The sequence below is a fragment of the Lissotriton vulgaris genome, chromosome 4_1, assembly GCF_964263255.1.
Source record: "Lissotriton vulgaris chromosome 4_1, aLisVul1.2, whole genome shotgun sequence".
In the NCBI taxonomy this organism is placed as follows: domain Eukaryota; kingdom Metazoa; phylum Chordata; class Amphibia; order Caudata; family Salamandridae; genus Lissotriton; species Lissotriton vulgaris.
In genome coordinates, this window is record NC_141691.1 from 950,925,709 (window position 1) to 950,947,418 (window position 21,710).

Sequence of the window (21,710 nt, forward strand, 5' to 3'; positions counted from 1 at the left end):
GAAGGTCTCTTTCTTGATTCATATACTTTCTCAAAACCTTTCTGCTTTCTAGTTGGTAGCACCTAGATGCCTTCGGCATTAGCGTGTGCTTTATAAATATAAAAACAAATCACAGACCTAGGATATAGGCTGTAAGATGAACGATTTCAAGAGATCAGAAATGCTCTTCCTTCCTAAAAGATATTCAATAGTTATTCATTTACATTTTTATAAAGCACTACTGTATTTGAAGGTGCCAGCACAATGGACAGAGATCAAGATAATTAAATAAAGTGACCCCTCTTGCATAAAAACATAGGGGGATATTCTCAAGAATGTGTGATAATTACTACAAATTTAGCTTTAAGCAACTCTTCATATCGCAGTCCATCGCAGGAAAATAACGCTGTGTTAACTAAGTATTCACAACACGGAGGTACCATGCAATAGGCCCACGACAACGCATCAAATATCCGCGATAAATTCAACACAATGTCGCAAAAATACAAAACACAAATGCAAAAAAAGATGCGATGACGCCAATTGCGATAAAAAAAGAAGCGAAAATCAGCGATAAGCCTGCAAATCCCACGCGTCATGCATGAAAATGCACTATAAAAGCAAAAAAAAGAATACATCAATAACAATTCGAAGTGCGTAGCACCATGGATGCACCTGGACTGAGTGCAGAATCCAATGCAAACCCCACAAGCCCCACAGACCACCAGCAAGGCACCTAGGGAATGGGGAAGGGCCTGGAGTAGAAGAAGAAGAAGACGGGGTGCAGTCCGCAGAAAAACCAGATCAGAGTCACTGAGGTGAAAGAACACTACCATCAACTGACCCACAATTAGACTAACGTGAATGCAGTCGGAGTGTCGAGGAGGTCAATGGAGGAGGCCAAGAGGCGCTGGCATGATGTGAAAAGCAAAACCAAGCACAAACCCGCTGCCTACGGGAAGGCCATAACGGAGACAGGAGGTGGGAGTCCTGCACCACAGGTGGAGCTGGAGGAAGTGGAGGCCACAGTCATCAGTGTGGAGACGGTGCAAGGAGATGGGGGTATGGACACAGCTCAATAGGAAGTAACACAACATCAACAGGGTGAATAACAACCAAGGACAGGGGGGACAGGGGGAGATGGGCACCATGGCACACATGCACAACGATGTGTAGCACACTACCCACCCACAATGACCCTGTAACATGCCCCTGATCCCTGTGGCACACTGCAGCACGCACACATAGCAATCACAGCAGATCCACATTGATGACAATGTGGTACAATATGCAACCCCGATGCTGCAGAACAGAGGACACAACTGGCTCCGTTCATGCGCAGAAACAGGCCAACTATATCTAACAGAGCAGGAAACTGTGAGATGGAAATGTACGTGTACAACCTCACCTCCATCATATAGTCCAAATGTCCACTATCCGCATAATAATCCAGAACCTCCGAAACAGTCACAATGTACATTGTCATACAGTCTGCATGTAAACAAGAACAATGCGCCAACATACATATCAACACAATGTCAACATGCATCTGGCTCCCAACACTTCACCGAGCCACACATCACATTCCAATGCAACGTGTCAGAATGCCAAAAAGAGGTGGCCGAACAGGTGCGGGTGGGGTCTGAACCCATGGAAGACAAACTAGATCATATACATGGGTGTCCGATTCCCTTCAGGGACCACCTATACCCCACAAAGGAGACCCACACTGCGACAGTGAAACATGCATTTGTATATTTCCAGTACTGAACCACACCCAGAGGCACCCAATTATCATTCACACACTCACGCTGAACCTGAATACGATGGCCCCGTCCACTCCTCTTACATATTGAGTGGGTGACGATAAAGCTACGTGTCCAAGCTCTAACCCGCTGCCTTTGTGGTGACATGTTTGCATCTGCTGTACACAGCACAATGTAATGTTTTAGGGCCCGGGGCCCTCATGCATACATTATGACCACACGGACACATGTAGATAGTTTGTAGAACTGACTACGGGCCCGTGCGCACGACCCCTTTACTGGCAGGGCCACATGTACAGTGACGCCTGAGCTGGATGTGTGTGTAGTGAGTGTAAGCCAGCCCTCATTGAGTGGTGTGGTGCCGGCAACAGCTTGAACAGTGAAAACTATGAAAACAGAAAAAGAAAACACCAGTATAACAGAGACAACTGCTGAGCAACATGGAGGTAGTCGGAGCAAGTACAGAGGTCACTCAAGTGTCCGTGAGTTGCAGTGCAAGTATTTGGGGCACTAGAGCTGAGCACGCTCATGTGAGGAAATTGTCCAAGATTGTGTCCCTTCAGGATATACCTGATGCAGCTGCAGTGGGGTGTGTTGCACCTGCATCATCTTCCTCATCATCGTCCCAGGTCTCCCACACTGCCTGAGGTTACATTGCTGCGTAACCTCTCCACTGCACAAAACTCAATCAGTAACGGTCCATGGGTTGCGGGGCACTGAGTCAGTGGGACCTGGAGTGCTGAGCAGGGTATTAGGCAGATGATGCCATCCACAACAGGTGTGAGCAACTCCGTTAGTCTGCCAGTACGACTGTTTCGACTCTGGCAGTTGGTGGTTGGTGGTGTGTGCCACCTGCGGTGATGCAACGTCCGTGCAGGTCTGTGCTTGATTTGATGTGTGAGCCCTGTTGGGCCGCAGTTGAGGCTGGATGCAGCAGACAGCGCAGGGCCACATACACAAGGCATTGATGACCCCAAGGACATTGTCACAGAGGCCATTAAATATTGTATCAGACAGGGTCCATGACTTACACAGAGTTAGTGAGCCCGGATGCACTGCGGCTGGCACAGGCACACCGCCACTGGACGTTGACTTGCGGTGCACGGAGGTAGGGCCACGCGGACTGAGTGGGTCCTCATCGATGTCCGATGTGAGTCTGGCAGAGGATTATCTGTGGACAGTGGAAGATGTCCTGCAGGGCATTATGCAGAGGGCAGAAACCATCCCGAAGTGGCGAATTGAGGAGTGGAATGCTACAGCCTCTTTATTACCAGCACGTCAGTATCAGCTACATGAGTGAGAGACAACCCCCAGTCCTTAGACTCAGACGCCAATAAAGTTCAATCAGAGAGTGTCCATAAATGTCGGAGAACAGATTTAGTGGCACTGGGGCTGAGAAAGGATACAGTCTGCGAGGATGCCGGTACAATTATATGAACTAAGCCACTGCTAAATCAAGACTCGGTCCCAAATGTGTGACCTACTCGACCGCAGTGGTGCCCGAGGGCAGTAGTCTGCGTGGGTCCACAGACATGTGAGGTTGGAATGCTATACACCGACTTGGTGGCAACACATCGAAGGGAGTATAGTAACTCTGCCATAAATAATGGTCTCTGCCATAGTGTAATCAAGACTCAGTTCCAAATGTGTGACCTACTAGTCCGCTGTGTATGCCGGTGGATTACGTCAACGAGAAAGGAGTACTGCGGGCCTGTGTCACGGAGGCTGTGATGGTCTGAGAAGGCTGCCACTGTCACAGCCCTTGAGCTTGGAGCTTGCACCTGCACGTGGTGGACCCTCTTCAACACACACCAGTGTCAGCAGGTGAGCATTGAGGCCTAGGTGAGCAGGGGCGGGCAAGACTAGTTCGGGGACCAGCGGCCCGAGGTGCAGCAGGTCCACAGGATCACAGGCAACACCTCTCATGGTGATGGCATCAGCCTCGTTGTGGGGTGAGAGGTGCCACCCTGGCAGACACGTTGAGCATTCTGGAAGACAACCACACCCAGAGTTATGTGCCTTTTATTCACACCCCTACGCTGGCCTGGTGTACGCCGGGCCAGCCCACTCCGCTCATGCTTATTAGGGGGATGAAACAACCTACATTTCTGGAAGCTTCCCAACTTGCTGGGGTGACCTGGTTGCATCCACTGTCCACTACACTCCAAACAACAGCGGTGTATGTCAATATGGATATGTGTGTGGTCTGCATACTGCAGTCTGGCCATCACATCCATGCCACACCTGTCATTGTGTACATTCTCATTCATCGGTCACTTGCCTCCTTCGCACCTGCCTGGTCCCCAACTCTTCCCACAATCTGCTATCGTGTGGCTGAGGTGCCATGACATTGATGGCTTATGCACATGGCTGGCCAAGTTTCCCACAGTAAGTTGTGCTGTCGTGTCTGGTGGGTGGGCATGTTGTATGGCAATTTTGTATGTGAGTTTGTAACGTGTGTATTCCTAGAATTGTGAGATGCATGATTGTGGAGTTGAGGTGTGCGGTGTGTTCATTTGGTACTTGCCAACGAGCAGTGCTTTTCCGTTGGTGCCATCCTGGTAGCGCTGATGGATGATGGACTGTCGGAAGATGTAGGAATCATGCAAACTGCCTGGGTGGTTGGCGTCGACGTTGGTGGAGATTCCCCGGTGGTCTACTATTGGCTGCACAATGATGGAATACGTGTGATATCTGTTGCGGTTATTGTGTGCAGTGTTGCCAGGGGGCACAAGTAGGACATGTGTGCAGTCAATTGCCCCCTCACATGTGCGGGAAGCCAGCTATGGTGTAGACGCCTTGCTTGGTCTCCAGCTGTTCCTGTGCAGTGCGGTGGAAGTATAGATAGTGGGGTACCAAGCCGATGATGTCATCCACAACCATAATGAGGAACTTTGATTGGGCTGGTTGTGAGACACCTCCGACTCAGGTGGTTGTTGGTTGGAGGTTACCAGAGGCCAACACATGCAGCACGGCCAGCAGCTTTTTCTGTGGTGGTATGTTGGTTGTCCGCTGTGTTGGTTCCATCAGCCTGTGGACATTGGTGGTCAGGATGGGGAGGATAGTTGTCCCTTTGAACCTGTACTGGGCAATTACATTCTCTGGTGTTGGGTCTGTGTGGTTGGTGCATTTTCTGAAGCTCGCCGTCTTTGTTTGTGCTGCCTCAGTGTTGGTCTGGGGGGGCGGTGGGGGTCTGGGGGGTTGGAGGGTCCTGTGGGTGGTGGCAGTGGGTGTTGTGGCCCTCTTGTATGTCCGGCCTGCATGATCAGTGGCTCCATAGCATCTGTTGCCCATAAGGTGTGGCTCAGGGCTTGGCTCCCTTTTCCGGTTCAGGCTGTCGTCCGACTTTACACCAGGTCAGAGCAGGTTTAATTTCCTGCTGCTAATGCGCCTCATCGCCTGTTTAGGGATCTTATCACCGATCTGGCTGGTTGTTCAGAATGTTGTGGAGTGGTATTGTTGCTGCTTTTTGCATGGGAACGCCTACTCTGCGGTTCATTAGCGATAGTTGCGGTGGTCATCTGTGGCGATGTTTTTTGCGGCTGCTATCTTGGGTAAATTGATGATGTCGGCTGTTTGCACCAGCTTGTGAATTGGGTGATAAATATATTGCCACTTTGGCTGCGATAAAGTGGTGTTCACTCTGTGATAAATCATTGAGCATATGCCCCATAAACTTTTGAAATCTTGGGAATATTATGAATCAGTCTGGGGACAGCAACTAGAAACATTCATACAACTGAAGACATAGGGGCAGGATATAAAAAGTGGTAAGTAGGTATAGGCAAAGGCATATGCATAGGTGAGGAGAGGAGCTCAGAGTAAGGAGTTGAGGGGAGAAGAGGAGATGTTGTTGTATCAAAGGCTGGGTTGAGTAAAAGAGGGTAGGAGTGTGTAGTGAAGCAAATGAGGGAGTAAAGATGAGTTGGAAAAAGAAATACAACAGAAAGTGAGGAACATAGCAGAGTTAAGTGGTGCCTATGAACATGGAAAATATAGGAAAAGAATTCGGAAAAGAAGGTAGGGTGTGAGTAAGTGGAGGAATGACTGTGGGGTTCACAGTTGCATAAGAGGAGCACAGCCTCATGATGCCAAACAAATGCTTCATTATATACTAATTGGAAAAGGCCAGCAGAGTTCTTGGATAATGTGATAAAGAATTACTGGTACAAGCCACGCCAAAATATCTGGCACATACCAAAGTATCCCCTTGTTAGAGTTTATACACTCACAAACATGTACTGCACAGTTTCCAGGTGCAGGAGCATGTAACAGCTCAATGCACTGAATATAGAAGGAGCAAGTCTGAGGTATGAGTCTGGTTTAAGGGGATCAAGGCTGTACAATCTGTGCATGGATGTTGATAATGTAAGACATACATTATGAAACACCTCTGGTTTGTATACATGCGGAAGGTCTTCAGAGTCCCAATGGGGCACCTGAATCATGAAGATTTATTTTAAAGAGAAATAGCTAACTTTCTGATAAATATTTGAATACCCATCCTTGAGTGCTCTTGACAATAGCCCAGACAATGTTATTTTCAACCATAATAAACTTGCATAAGGAAAACATATATTTAAGTGAGCCCCAAGTACATTACATTCCTGCTAAATTCATCTAGCTCATTTACAGAGAGTCCATCAATGCCGCATTTGAACAGTGCTGCTGCCATGAAAGCATAGTGGATCCCAACAAAATAATTCCCACTGTAAATGACCATGATGCATGAGCACTTACATTTATCTCATACTGGTGGCTGTCCTGTAAGCTTACCATAATGGCAAAATGAGAAGCAAATCACTGCAAAACAACACGAAACACAAGCAAAACATTTTTGTCGGTGGCGCTGTGCTTATGACGGAGCGGTTCCGTCATGGCCCGCCCCGCTCAATGGAACGCTCAGCGCAGGCGCGGAATTCACGCCGCGCAGGCGCTCCGAGCGGGCCATGACGGAACCGCTCCGTCATCAGCACAGCGCCACCGCAGCTGATGACGGAGCAGTTCCGTCATCAGCAGGCAACAGGTTAGGAAGGATTCATGGTTGAATAGGTGCAGATGTAGGTATCAAGATAATGGTGAAAATCGCACTTGGTCATAATGGATAATAATGTTAGGGATAGGGAGATAAGTTGATGTTATGGTAAAGTGATGTTGTTCTTGTAATTGTTATTTAAGTGTTAGGTAAATGGACTGAAATTGTTGGTAGGTTGAAGTAAACATGACTCCATAATGGTACTTCTCCAAAATGGTGTCTTATTACATGACGTATATCCAAGATAATGATGCTAAATTAACTATGGGCCTAAGTTAGAGCTCGGTAGATGGGTACTCCATCACAAACTGACCCTATGTGCCTTTTTATGAGTGTATTATATCCTATGGCACTTGTAACATGGCAGAAGGGATATCCGTGACATTTGTGACGGAGTAACCCATCTAACAAACTTTAAATCAGGCCCTATTTGACTGATTTGATTTAAATTTATAGAGAGGAGAAATTATGTGAGGGCATCAAGGCGCTATAGATCACCATCCGTTAAAGTCCACTAGCATTCCAGATTCAGAAAATGTCTACAAGGGAAATAGTCAGGTCTTAAGAGCCTTCCTGGAGGGCAAGAGCTGCGGGATGGACCTTATGTTTAGAGGAAGGGTGTTCCAGAGTTTGTTGGCAGCCATAGAAAATGCTCTGTTGCTCCATTTCTTTCTTTTAGTTCTCGGCACCATGAGCTGAAGTTGAAGCGATGAGCAAAGGTGTTTGCTTGGGATATATCAGCTAAACATGGCATTTTATCTTGTGGATATGGGAGATAAAGAATCTGTGTACCATGCTGAGAGATTCAAAGCTGATGTGCTTATTAATTATAAACCATTGAAGGGTCTTCAATCCCGTCACAGCCAACTGCCACCTAGGAATGTCCAGAACAAGTCTAGCCAGTGCATTCTGCATCACCTGGAGTCTGTGCCACGTGTTTTTGTTTAAGTCCAGGTACAATAAGTTGCAGTAATCCAGCCTAGACATTACCAGGACGAGAGCAACCTGCTTACCAGCAGACTGCTGGATGAATGGAAAAATGTTCTTAAGCATCCTGTTGATCCAGGTGCATGTTGCTTTGCACTGTTCACTTGGGCATTAAAGTTAAGTTCAGTGTCCATCAGCACTCCAAAGTACTTAGCCGTTTTTCCCAGAAAAGGACAGGTCCCTATTGATTGAGGCCAAAAGCTACTGTTCCAGCGGTATGCCCCAGGTCAAAAAAGCATCACTTCCATCTTTTCCCCGTTGACTTTGGACATGCAACTTGAGACGTTCCCGACTACCAATCATGAGTTCTTGCCAATAGACACCATAATCTGAGTGTCGTCTGCATACAACACTTCCTCCATTCCAAAAAATGGATTATTGCCACCATGGGTGCCACATAGAGAATAAAAAGTGTAGCGCTCAAAGATGAGCCCTGCAGCACTCCACGGAGCAGGAAGAAGGCCTCTGAGTAGAAGTGCTGTAACTTCACTATTGGGTATCTTTCATTAAGGAAAGAGGACAAAAGGGCTAAAGCTTGATCAGAGATGCCAAGATCTTGGAGTATATCCAGCAACAGCACAGGTGAGATGGTGTTAAATGCTGCTGACAGATCAATAGTATCAGCACCAACCGTTGTCCTTTATCCATTAGACACAGTATTCACTCTGTGGCTGAGATTAATGTGGTTTCATTCCCATAATGTTTCCTAAAGCCAAACTGGGAGTCATTGACCAGTGCTGCTGTTCTGTAATTTCCATCAAGTGGATATTAAGCTGCATCTCGAGAATCTTTGCAGGAATGGGAAGCGGGGAAATCTGGTGATAGTTCTTGCAGTCCGTAATTTCCAGATTTGTTTTTTTAAGATAGGCCTAAAGTTAGCCTGCTTCCAGCTCCAAGGGTGGTATCCGGATAGGATCAAAATATTCATTAATTTGCATAGTGGAGGAGGCATTCTCGATGTTATTGGTGCGCGAGCTTGTATTCTTTACGACTCAGTTTATGAGAGAATTTTTCTTGTTCATCTTGGGTTTTCCTCTATGCCTGCTCTTGACGACGGCATGCTTGTTTCAGCATCCTCAGCCTATCTTTGTACGATGGAGCTGAAGGTAAGTGCCTTTTATGGGTGATTGCGATCATAGGGGCCAGTGTATTGACTCCACTCTCAAGCCATGCACCAAATGTAAAAAAAATCCGTATTTGTAAAGCGCAAACTACTCACCATTATAGGTCTCAAGGCACTGGGGGCTGTCGTGGAAATTAAGTCAGCTGAGGTCTCTGCCTCACTGCCGGAGTCATCTTAGATTACGCATCTTAGATTACTGTTTAGAGTTCTGGCTAGAGCCTCTGCCCAGACCCTTTTTCAGTTTCTAGATTTATCCAAAAGGTGAGGAGTTCTATTGTTTCTTGCTGGCAGAAGGGGTAAAAGATCAAAAGCAACTGCACTATGATCAGAACAGCTGATAGCAATGTTTTTTTGACAAACCTGTCTGGTATAATTGGTAAAAACCGCATCCAAAGTATGGCCCACCTTGTGGGTGGGGGGGGGGATACCAGTTTTGACAATCCGAAATTAACAAGAGCCTCTAAGAGGGTGCTTGAGTCTTTGTAGTCATTCTCCTCTAGGTGAAAGTTAAAGTCACACAAGATGGTCATCCAGTTCTCAGCTAGAAAATGTTCTAGTAGGAATTTAAGTTTCCTGAGAAAAGAGGTTCTAGGACTGGGGGGGGTCTACAAATCACAGACCCCTAAATGAGCAGGTGGCTGAGGAAGTTAGTTTAAAGTGGAGGGCTTCACAGGTTTCTGATTCTATTAAACATTTAAAGTGAGATGTGAATTCAATAGCCAGGCCTCCACCCATCCATCCCATCCTGTTCACCCTCTGAATAAAGTAGTTAGTCGGGATTGCGTCTACTACATTGGTTCCTGAAGCATTATTAGCCCAGGTTTCAGTGATGAGGACCCAGTCAGGTTCGAAGTCTGCTAAAAAGATGGCAAACTCCAAGTAGTGTTTTATGAGGGAGCAAGAATTTAAATGAAGATCGCCAGGGCTTGGATTTCCAGGGTCATTAATGGGTTTCATAACCATGTGCGCCCTAGTAAGGTTTTGGCATTAGGATACGCAATAGCCACAAGAGGCGCATATACATTGATGCTGTTTATAGAGATTCTCAACGGGGAAGATACTACAGGAGGGGGGCTTCCCACTCTTTCTCATCCCACTCTCTCTAATCTTTAGCAACTTTTCTCCAGAATAGCGAAGTCTAGTTACCTGTTCCCTCTTGCAAATACCAGGGTTCCAGGGGCCGGGCGCAGTCTGGATGCAGATGGGCACAGATGGGCTTGCCTTAATCTCACCTTCAGTTCGCCAGTGGCGTGCCCGCTGCACACATCTTCTGCATGGTCCGTGTACAAATGGGCCTTATGTAGGAGAGTCTATTGAAAAACTAGACTGCTAACTGTCGGTGTCTTCCTCTCTTCTTTGAGCCTGCAAGTGCCTCGGGAGCAGGCTTTCCTCTGCAACAATCGAGAAAAGCTGCTCGTGGTGGACCAGGGATACAGGAAGCCCACAGGAAAAACACTCAGCTTGAAGGCACAAGTGAGAGGGGGCAAGCTATAGACAGTGCGATGTTAAAGTGCTTTGAGCGATTAAAATGGATGATTAAAAATTATTTCTCAAGCATTAAAATGAGCAAAGCAGCTGTCAGAAAATGATAAAAGCAGCATTGATACAAGGAGAGATCAACCGGACGGCTCTATCTACCAGAGTGTCAACGTACACATGGGCCTTATGTAGGAGAGTCTACTGAAACACTTGACCTCTAACTATCGGGTTCTCCCACCCCTCTCTGAGACCGGAAGTGCCTCAGGAGCCTGCTTCTCTCCGCAACAATTGAGAAAAGCTGCTTGTGGCAGACCAGGAAAGCAGGAAGCCCACAAGAAAAACACTCAGCTGGAAGGTACCAGTGAGTGCTGGCAATGTCACCTGATTGCAAAACCAGTGAGATAATGTATATTGCATATCAGTGGCAGGAGGTTGTATGACCTCTTTGTTTGTGAAGAACTTTCTTTTGTCTGCTATACCAGTTCTGACTCTAAGCAGTGACCCGCTATGCATACTTAGATGTACTTCTTTTTGTATATTGCTTTTTTTTTTTTAATTGTGTGATTAGTTTGGCATACTTAATATGAGTGTCAAACCTACTGTCTCCTCTTGGGGATATTCACTGATAGCTTGCTCAAGGTATCTTTCAAGGTGAAAAGTACCAAACATGTAATTGACCAATCCTATAGCAGTTCAACAGCACACTAGGCTCTGGAACATCAGTGGAAAATGACAGTTCCCCACTTAGATTCTACCTGGTAGCTCATGGATACCCAAGGACAAAGAGTAAAGGCATCAAATTGAATAAATAGGAAATGTTTTGAAACCCACAAAAGAATATGCCATACTTTGATCTGTGTAACAAGGCGTATCTAAATCATCATTCTCAGGTTCAATTAACAGATGGGCAGTTACTTTGCAAGTTGTCTCTGGATGGCATTCAAGTGCCGTTTTAGCATTCAAAATATGTGTTACACCGCAGATCTGTTTTGTTTGTACGCTGTGTAGTACCTGCTTTGTGTTTGTGGATTCAGGTAAAGTGTGATGACCCATGTTCTTATGGGATACAAACTGTTGCCTACAATATAGTTATTATTGGCTATACGAGTGCTGGGAATATAAGGGATACAGAGATATTGGATGCACATAGGTTGTAATTGACCTACCTCCCACCGCCTCCTTCCTATCTTCTCACACACAAACCAATTATAAAGGTCACGCTAGTGAAACATATATGATTTGAGTGAGCTCCTTGCTTAAAGTGCCACGGTGACCGTAATAAGCCATTTTGATTTGCACACGATTAAAATATTCAGGGAATTCTGGCTCTTCTGGTTCTAGAACTTATACTCATTTGGAACTGAGAGATTGCTACATATATACAACATTTACAAACTCGTTATCTGTTCTGGATTCCGTTAACTTTTAGTTATTTGTCATTTTGCAGGGTTTAGTGCATATCTGCACCTTTTGTGGTTCCAAACAAATCAGTAACTGATTGCGAGTTCCGAAAGGCTTAATAAACCAGGCGCAATGAGGCTCACACTCTAAATGGGGTGGATTCACAGAACTAATATGAGACAAATTCCTAAATGTACTACTTTTGGTATTTACAGAAGACATTTAATAGTAGTAAAGTTAGGATTTTATCCTAAGTTTTTATTTTGTCTAAAGTTAGTATTTTTGTCTTAAGTTATGATTGTGTCTTAAGTTATGATTTTGCCTTAGTTTAGGATTTTGTCTTGTTAGGATTTTGTTTTAATTTAGAAGTTTGTCTTAAGTTTTATTTTAAAACAAAATCCTAATTTAAGACAAAATCCTAACTTTACTACTACTAAATACCTTCTGTGAATACCAAAAGTAGTAAGTTTAGGATGACACCCAAATCTACCTCAAGGTGTCTTCCTCTCATGATATCTCACTACTCAACTCACAACTGGATGTTAGTTCACCAACTCATTCTCAATCCCTCCAAAACGGAATTCCTCCTTTTATCTAGCTCTCTCTACCCGCCTCCTGTTCCATCCTGGATGGATCCGTTGAATTTACTCAACAGTAAACCCGTTATTGTTGACGGTGATAAATCCTTAGGTGTCATACATGACAAAAGACTCAACCTAATCTCACACATCAACTCCATTGCCAAGAGCGAACGTTATCAGCTGCGCCTTGTATGGGGGATTTTCGCGTACTTCCCGGAGAAAGACCTAAAAACCTTGGTCCAATCGCTAGTTCTCTCTAGACTGGATTATTGTAATTCTCTTCTGACTGGCCTTCCCAAATTTCACCTCTCCCCCCTCAAATCCGTCCTCAATTCAGCAGCTCGCTTCATATCAGGGTCCAAACGAAGTGACCACATCACTCCTATCCTGTCTTCGCTCCGATGGCTTCCCATCGGGCTAGAGCTATCTACAAAACGGCGTGCATCACCCACAAGCTTTGCGCTCTTCCTCCCCTCGCTATCTGGCGAATAAACTGAAATTGTCTGGAGACTCAAGACCTTCTCAGAATGCGGAAAAGTTCCTGCTTGAGCCCCCCTCCTTCAAAAGGGAAAAATTGATGGCGCAATCGTTCTCAGGTAATGCAGTGAGAATCTGGAACTCGCTTCCTCCCTTGTTCCGTGCCATCACCTCCATCCAGATCTTCAAAGTGGACCTCAAATCTCTTCTTTTCCAAAGACACTTTCAGAACTAATTCCCTCCTTCTCAGACCCTGCCAGGAAGTTCTTTAGTCATTGTAAATTTGGCATATATATTTATATTTTTGTTTGTACATTCTGTGCTTGCTGTGTTTGATATTGTGTTCCTTTTGCCTGCGTTGTTTTGATTCTATGGCCTGCTATTTTTGTTGGTTCCATTTTTGTAACAGTTTTCTCATGTAAACTAACTGGTTCTATTGTACAGTGCTCTGACATCTTCGGGTAAAGTCCGCTCTTTATAAAAATGCATTAAATAAAGAAATAAATAAAATTAATTATATGTACACTAATGCAGAGAAGATGCACCCAATTCACAAATGTAATCGTACAGCTGCACCCGCACATTTTCACCTTTGCATGGATGATAATTTACAAGGAACAAAAACTCACTAACCTTTCAATTCCAGTTTTGCTGGAAAGGTTTTGTGAATTCCTCATTGGGTCTATAAGAAGGTCTTCTCGGAAGGTACAGCTAAAAACGTTCACTTGCGATTTATTTTCCTAAGTGAGTCAACAAGTTCGTGCACAGTAAACTTCAAATTGCTAAAAACGGAATTTTCTTTTTTCTCTAAATGTCTCTTCGGTTTTCAACCGGAGTGCCAACCGTGGTACTATTAGGAGTTAGGAAATGTATCATGGTCAGTCACAAAGTTTTGCAAAATCACCAACTTTACACCCATCACAAACGTTGACCAGTTTCTAGTTCTTCGTTCAGCTTTGACCAGGTACACATTTTGTCTGCAGAGTAAAATAAGTTTCATGCTAAGAAACACACAGTCAAACAAAACACGACCAAGGGTGTGCAATTCTTTTTCATATTTGTGAAATAACTGCGTGCTGCAAAATGCAAGCACACTTTGTTTCTGCTTGTTTACAATTTGCAGAGCAGAGCAAATACGCGCAATGTTTAACATTAATCAGCTATCTGACACAACGGATTATCATAACTGTTATCTAGTGCTATGTTGAGTGAAAATCATAATTTTTTTTCCATTGGTGCTCCTCGGACTTTGATTTGTGCACGCCTGGCTACAGAAACTGTGCAAGCATTATATGGAATATGGCTTAATGCAAACCAGTGCTAATGTCGATCGATTTGTCAGTGCTGGTTTGTCCATCAGGGCTTTCCTTATTGCCCAGCAAGGTTACCTCCATTGCCATTATAAAGGTACTGGGGAAATTTGGGGGCCTATTACCAAGGGGGGCGATAGGCAATTATCGCCGCAGCGATAATTCTATAGCCCTATTAGCAAGCTGTTGCTAACTGATGTTAGCGACAGCATTTAGGTGATAGCGAGCGGTTTGGGTCCCGCTTTGCATTTCATTGATGTTTATCGCTAATGACAATGAAAGTGGGCGTACCCAACCAGTTAGTGACTGAAAGCAGTCACTAACGTCGCTATCACCTATTAGCAAGGCAGGCGTAGCGTTGGAAATATTCGCGCTAAGCGCAAATATCTCCAAATACACCTGCCCAGACCATTTCTTAGCCATGTTATCCAAAGGGAGGTGGATAACATGGCTAAGAGCATTTAGTCGCTAATGCGTGAATATTGCTGTTTTCTCAGCGATATTCACGCATTTCGCCGCTATCGCTGGATATTTTATCACAATGGAGAAAAACGTTGCTAATAGCATATTTTCTCCGCTAACATATCCAGCGATAGGCAGCAATTTAAAAAATCGTCGCTAAGCCTTTTTAGCGATAAATATTGCTACTTGTTGGTAATATGCCCCTTGGTTTCTTGTCTGGTATATTCAGGGGTCTAGGCTATTTTGGAGGGCTTCCAAATCTACATGGAAGCATTCTATGCCATCCTTCTTCTACAGTGGAAGTGTACAATTCACAGTGAATTTCCTATTGCTAGAGTAAAATTAAATGATCATGTGTTTCTGTTGACATTCTGACCAGTGGGAAGTTTAGGGGTACAGCTGTTCCATTCGCTGGCATGGGTATTTATTTTTATGTTGTCCTAATTCTATTCGAACGTTCATTTACTTCTCTGGCAATTTGGCGACATTCTCCAGCCATACCATTAGAGCACAATCATTCATTGCATGTCTCCAGAAGGTTGTGTGCCAGTGCCTGCTTTACTTGTTCACCTACACAGAAGAGAAACTTTAGGTGATGAATTTTGAAGGTTCATCAAAATGCCATGCCTTAATTTAAGATATACATTTACTAGTGACCTCAGATACGTTTTCTAAATGCGTCTACTTCAAAAGAATGGCCGCACTTTTATGACTTGTTCAACTTCTTCAGGAAAGAATGGGTTTTGGGCATCAGAGCAAATGCTGCAGGTGAAATGTGACAAGAGTGAGTCGGCTGCAATGAGATTTCTTTCTGTTATCATGCTTCTATACATACTTCTTGTATCACAAACAAAGGCCAATACTGCTAATTAGTTCTAGAATTTTATTTCATTCCTAAAGTTTCTCTTCTGTGTAGGTGAACAAGTAAAGCAGGCACTGGCACACAACCTTTTGGAGACATGCAATGAATGATTGTGCTCTAATGGTATGGCTGGAGAATGCCGCCAAATTGCCAGAGAAGCAAATGAACGTTTGAATAGAACGTTGTTACGTTGAAACCATAAGAAAACTGAACAACATTTTGACAATAGGGATTCATACCTACAAATGAGATTCTATGGTTTCTTATTCAAAAATTGTATATAAATTGTAAAAAAACAATTGTGTGTTGTTTTAGACTGTTAGTTGAATGAATGTTTTGAGTATGTATGAAAAGTTTACCAGTATAAATGAGGCTTAAAGAGAGAAGTATTATCATGTTTGTTTTTTGTAATGTGCTTCAAAAAAAGTTTGTTGAAATATAGAAATGTTTTGAAATAAGAAAAGTGTAAATAAAATGCAAATTTGAAATGATTGATTCTGTGATTAGAATTCCTCTTGCATAGTGTTTTGCTCATATGTAAAGAATGAAATAAGATTCTAGAACTAATTAGCAGTATTGGCATTTGTTTTGTGATACAATTTAAGGCAGGGGTTGGCCTTACTGCTTGGGAGCCCATACCCAGTGGTGATCTATACATACTTCTAGCATCTATGCCAGTTCATTTTGCATTATTCTTCTATATTTCTTTGCACACACCAATTCTGCAAGTGACATATTTGATCAGCTACTCCTATTGATGGTAAATTATATTTTGCAGTGTGTTAGAACTGGGGGTCTCTAGTTGGCAGAGGTAGGTACCACCGTCCAAATAGGGACCCTTGCTTCTAGTCAGGACAAGGAGATAACCCTCTCAGATAACCCCTGCTCGCCCTCAAGGTAGCTTGACCTGAGCAGTCTAGGCTAACCAGAGGCAATGCGTTAAGTATTTGTACCAACACTCACAGTAACACAGTGAAAACACCACAAACTGATTCCACAACAGTTTAGGAAAATAAAGATATTTATTCTAAACTACACAAGACCAAAAACGTCAAAAATCCAACATACACAATTCAAGGTTACGGTTTCAAATGAGTTCTTCAGGTTGCAATCAAAGTTCTTTAAGTTGCGTTAAAATAATCCCCAGATGCGTGAAAAGTTCACAGTTGCGTCACGTTTACTCACAGTACCTTTTAGATGCAACAAAGTTCCACAAGCAGGAAGCGGGTGCGGTGGAAACAAGCGATGCGTTACTCCTGAGACCCTGGGGAGGCGATACGACAGCCCCGCTGCAGCAGCGGGCGTGCGGCGACGAATCCGGTCTGTAAGGGGAGGAAGGCAGCTTGCGTAGATTCCGGTGCGTAGGTTCCGTGGGAAGTCTATTCTCGCAAAGGCACGATGCGATGATCTCGTAGGGGCTGCGACGATCTCCGGGGCGACGATGCGCGGTCCAGCGGTGATCCTCTCTCTTGCAGCTCCTCGGGGAGATGCTTCTGCAGCGATGGCTGCAGCGACGTGATGCGGTCCGCAAGCAAGCGGCGCGGCGTTCTCACCCAGACGACAGGCTCTGCGACGACACTCGCAGCGATGTTCGATTCTCCCGCACCGGTCTGGTGCGTCCCGCAAACGAAGGGTGCGACGGCTCCGGCAGCGATGTCAGGCGCTGCGCTGATCTCGACCTTCGTAGCGGCGGGAAGCTTCTCGCACTGTCGGGGATGCGCTCCGCAAGCGAGCGATGCGACACTTTTCAGCTTCACAAGTTTCTCAGCTTAGTCTTAAGCTTCCCAGCTCAGGTTCAACTTCTAGAGGCCCCACAACTGGATCAAGCACTCTACGAAGGACAGAACTCTCTCAGCAGAGTTCAGGGAGACTGGGGGTGAAGTCCTTTTGTTCCTGGGACTTCGGAAACAGGGAGCCAGCTCTTCTCAGGCCCTTGGAGATTCCTTACAAGACAGGGGACACAGCTCACAGCAAAGTTCTTCCCCTCTCCTTGGCAGCAAAGCAACAGCAGGTCAGTCCAGCAGAGCAACAGCAGGACAGTCTTCCTTCTTCAGAGTCAGCTTTCTCCTTGGCAGAGGTTCCTTCTTGATTCCCAGGATGATCTAATTTTCTGTTGTCAGGGGTCCTGTACTTATACCCCTAAAGTCTTTGTTCTCTCAGTGCATGTGGGCCCTGAGCCCGGTCTGAACCAGTTCTGGGTGGATCCTGAGCACTTTGTTTTGCTGGCTGCATCTTTCCTTTCAGAGTGAGGGGCAGAGTCCTCAGCCGCCCAGCAGGAGGTGGAGCCAGCATTGTGGCAGGCAGGCACAGCCCTATTCAGCCCAGGTGCTAACTCCTCCCACCACTCAGGTAGCAATTGCTCCACTCAGCCTAGTGCTGACTCATCCAGCCTCTGGGGCATTCCCCAGCCCCTGTCACTCACAAACCAGACAGTCAATACACAAACAGTCTCAGGCACACAGAAGGGTCAGACAAGAGAACAGCAACTTTCTAAAAGTGCTGTCCTCAAACACAGGATCTAAAAACCACCTTTCCTAAAAGATGCGTTATTAAATTCTGAGTTCAGGGATACTAGATACGTATGTCCTATCTTGTTCCTATGGGAAGAAATGCCGTTAACCACTGTAGCCAGCATTCCCCATGTTAACCTATGGAGCAAGATAGCCTTACAATAGTGAAAAACGAAAATGGCTGTAATTCACTACCAGAGCATGTTACCTGCACTAGTACATGCCCTACCTTTCACATACACAGCACCCTGCCCAGGGGGGTACCTTGGGCCTTCCATAGGGGCGACTGATGTGCACGAAAAGGGAAGGGTTAGGCCTGGTCAGTGGGGACACTGACCAGGAGGACATGGCAGTTCTAAACTGCCCATAGGCGCTGCAGTGGCAGGCCCGAGACACCATTTTAGAGCTACTCCTGTGGGTGGCACAATCAGTGCTGCAGGCCCACTAGTAGCATTTGTCATCACCAGCCCTGGCACACCCAGTGCACTTTACTAGGGACTTCATGGTGATACAAATGTGCCAAACATGTATATCCAATCAGAATAACAATTTACAAAGGGAGCACTTACACTCTGGCACTGATCAGCAGTGGCAGAGTGTCCAAAGCATCTAAACCAGCAAAAACGAATTCCAGCACAGCATCAAAAATACAGGAGGCAGAGGCAAAAAGATAGGGGTAATCACGCCAAAAGATGTCAGGTCTAACACGTGTCCCCTCCAGCTGAAAGTGGGGAGAACTACCCACCCTCTTGGGAGTTCTCTTCACTAAGGCGGAAAAACCTGGACAGACCATCAGCGTTGGCGTGTTCTGTACCAGGGCGGTGTTCCACCGTAAAGTCCATTCCCTGTAGGGAGATGGACCACCTCAACAGTTTTGGATTTTCACCCCTCATGTGCATTAACCACCTGAGGGGCCTGTGGTCGGTCTGAACACGAAAGTGAGTCCCAAACAGGTAGGGCCTCAACTTTTTCAGAGCCCAGACCACAGCAAAAGCCTCCCTTTCAATCGCACTCCACTTCTGTTCCCTGGGGAGTAGCCTCCCACTAATGAAAGCTACTGGCTGGTCTCCATTCTCCTCAGTGGCTTGTGAGAGTACTGCTCCCACACCATGCTCTGAAGCGTCCGTCTGAACTATGAACTCACTGGAAAAGTCAGGTGCCTTGAGCACCGGTGCTGTGCACATCGCAGTCTTCAGGGCCTCAAAAGCAGTTTGGCAGGCGTCAGTCCAGTCAACTCTTTTGGGCAACTTCTTGGAAGTGAGTTCTGTCAAGGGGGCGACAATGGTGCCATATCCCTTGACAAACCGTCTGTAATACCCGGTGAGTCCTAAAAAGGCTCTCACCTCTGTCTGGGTCTTGGGGGGCTCCCAAGCCAGAATGGTATCAATCTTTGCCTGTAGGGGCGCCACCTGGCCGCTCCCCACCTGGTGTCCCAAATACACCACAGATCCCTGCCCTATCTGGCACTTACTGGCCTTGATAGTGAGGCCTGCCTTCTGCAGGGCCTTCAACACTTCGCAGAGGTGTTGCAAGTGTTCTTCCCACGTGGAGCTGAACACAGCAATGTCATCCAGGTATGCGGCGCTGAATTCCTCCAGCCCGGACAGTACCTGGTTAACCAGTCTCTGGAACGTGGCAGGAGCATTCTTCAACCCAAAGGGCATGACACGGAACTGGAAGTGCCCCTCTGGCGTTGAAAATGCTGACCTCTCTTTGGCCCCGTCAGTTAAGGCAATCTGCCAGTACCCCGAAGTCAAATCGAACGTACTGAGGTACTTGGCAGCTCCCAACCGATCCACGAGCTCATCAGCTCTGGGGATAGGGTGTGCGTCAGTCTTTGTGACCGCATTGAGCCCACGGTAGTCCACGCAAAACCGGAGTTCTGGCGGGCCACAGGGGGTAGCAGCTTTCTTGGGGACCAAGACCACTGGGCTAGCCCAGGGGCTGCTGGAGGGCTCAATCACCCCTAGCGCCAACATCTTGGAAACCTCTTCCTTGATGCTGGCCCTGACCTTGTCGGCTACCCTGTAAAACCTTTGTTTTACCGGCAGACTGTCTCCAGTGTCCACATCATGGACGCACCAGGTGGTGACTCCTGGGGTCAGGGAGAACAGAGAGGAGAACTGACCCAACACTTGGCGATAGTCATTCTGCTGTTCTGGGGTCAGGGTGGGCGAGAGGACCACACCATCCACTGACCCATCGTGCTCCTTAACTGACAGGAGGTCAGGGAGAGGATCGCTATCCTCTTCCATCCCTGCATCTGTAACCATGAGCATGGTTACTTCAGACCTCTCAAAGTGTGGTTTGAGGCGGTTCACGTGCAAAACTCTCAGGGGCTGCCTGGGAGTCTTCAGGTTAACCAGGTAGGTTACCTCACTCTTCCTTTCTACCACCTCGTATGGCCCAGACCACTTGTCCTGGAGCGCGCAAGGCTCCACTGGCGCCATCACCCACACTTTCTGCCCAGGTTGAAATTCGACCAGAGTGGTATTCTGGTCGTACCATCTTTTCATTTCTTCCTGGCTTGCTTCCAGGTTCGCCTGAGCGAGTTTCCTGAAGCGTTGTGTCTGGTTGCGGATGGCCAGCACATAGCTGAACACATCCTGGGGGGTTTTTCCACGGGACTTTTCCCAACCCTCCTTCACCAGTGAGAGAGGTCCTCTAACAGGGTGGCCATACAGGAGTTCAAAGGGACTGAACCCTAAGGACTTCTGAGGCACCTCCCTGTAGGCAAACAACAGGCATGGTAACAAGACGTCCCACTTACGTCTCATGGGCTCCGCTAGGCCCATAATCATACCTTTCAGGGTCCGGTTGAACCTTTCAACCAACCCGTTTCCTTGAGGGTGGTAAGGAGTGGTGAACTTATAAGTTACTCCACACTCCTCCCACAGAGACTTCATGTACCTAGAGATGAAGTTGGTACCCCGGTCGGAGACCACCTCTCTGGGGAACCCCACACGGGAAAAGATCCCCATCAATGCACGGCCCACCACGGGTGCTGTGATTGTCCTGAGAGGGACTGCTTCCGGGTACCGGGTGGCATGGTCCACCAAGACCAGGATGAACCTGTTGCCTAAGGCTGTCTTGGGGTCCAGGGGCCCTACGATATCTATACCCACCCGCTCGAAAGGGGTGCTCACCACTGGGAAGGGTTGAAGGGGGGCCTTCAACTTCATCCCAGTCTTGCCACTAGCTTGACAGGTTTGGCAAGATCTGCAAAAGGAACCGACGTGCTTCCTCATCTGGGGCCAGTGGAAGTGGGTGACAAGCCGGTTTAGGGTCTTGTCTTGCCCCAGATGTCCTGCGAGAGGCACATCATGAGCCAGACCCATTAGGAAGTTTCTGAAGCGCTCGGGTACCACCAGCACACGGGCTGCACCGGGCTCAGCAAACTTAGGCTCGCTATAAAGTAGGTCACCTTCCCAGTAAACATAGTGATCTTTGACTGCTCCACCTGCTGCCTGATCTACAGCCTGTTGCCGCAGACCAATGAGGGAAGGGCATTCCTTCTGCGCCTGGCAGAACTCCTCCCTGGAGGGACCACCTTCTTGCTGCCAATGGGTCAGCTCAGGTAGGTCTCCCAGTTCGGCCACCTGTTCCCCTGTAGGTTCCAGGGCATCCCCCTCAGGTTCTGCTTCCTCCTGGACCGTGGGAACGGCTGGGGCTGGTTTCCCGCGCCCTCTGCCTCTTCCTCTCCTGGCAGGTCTCTGGGCCACTGTTTCAGGCTCCAGT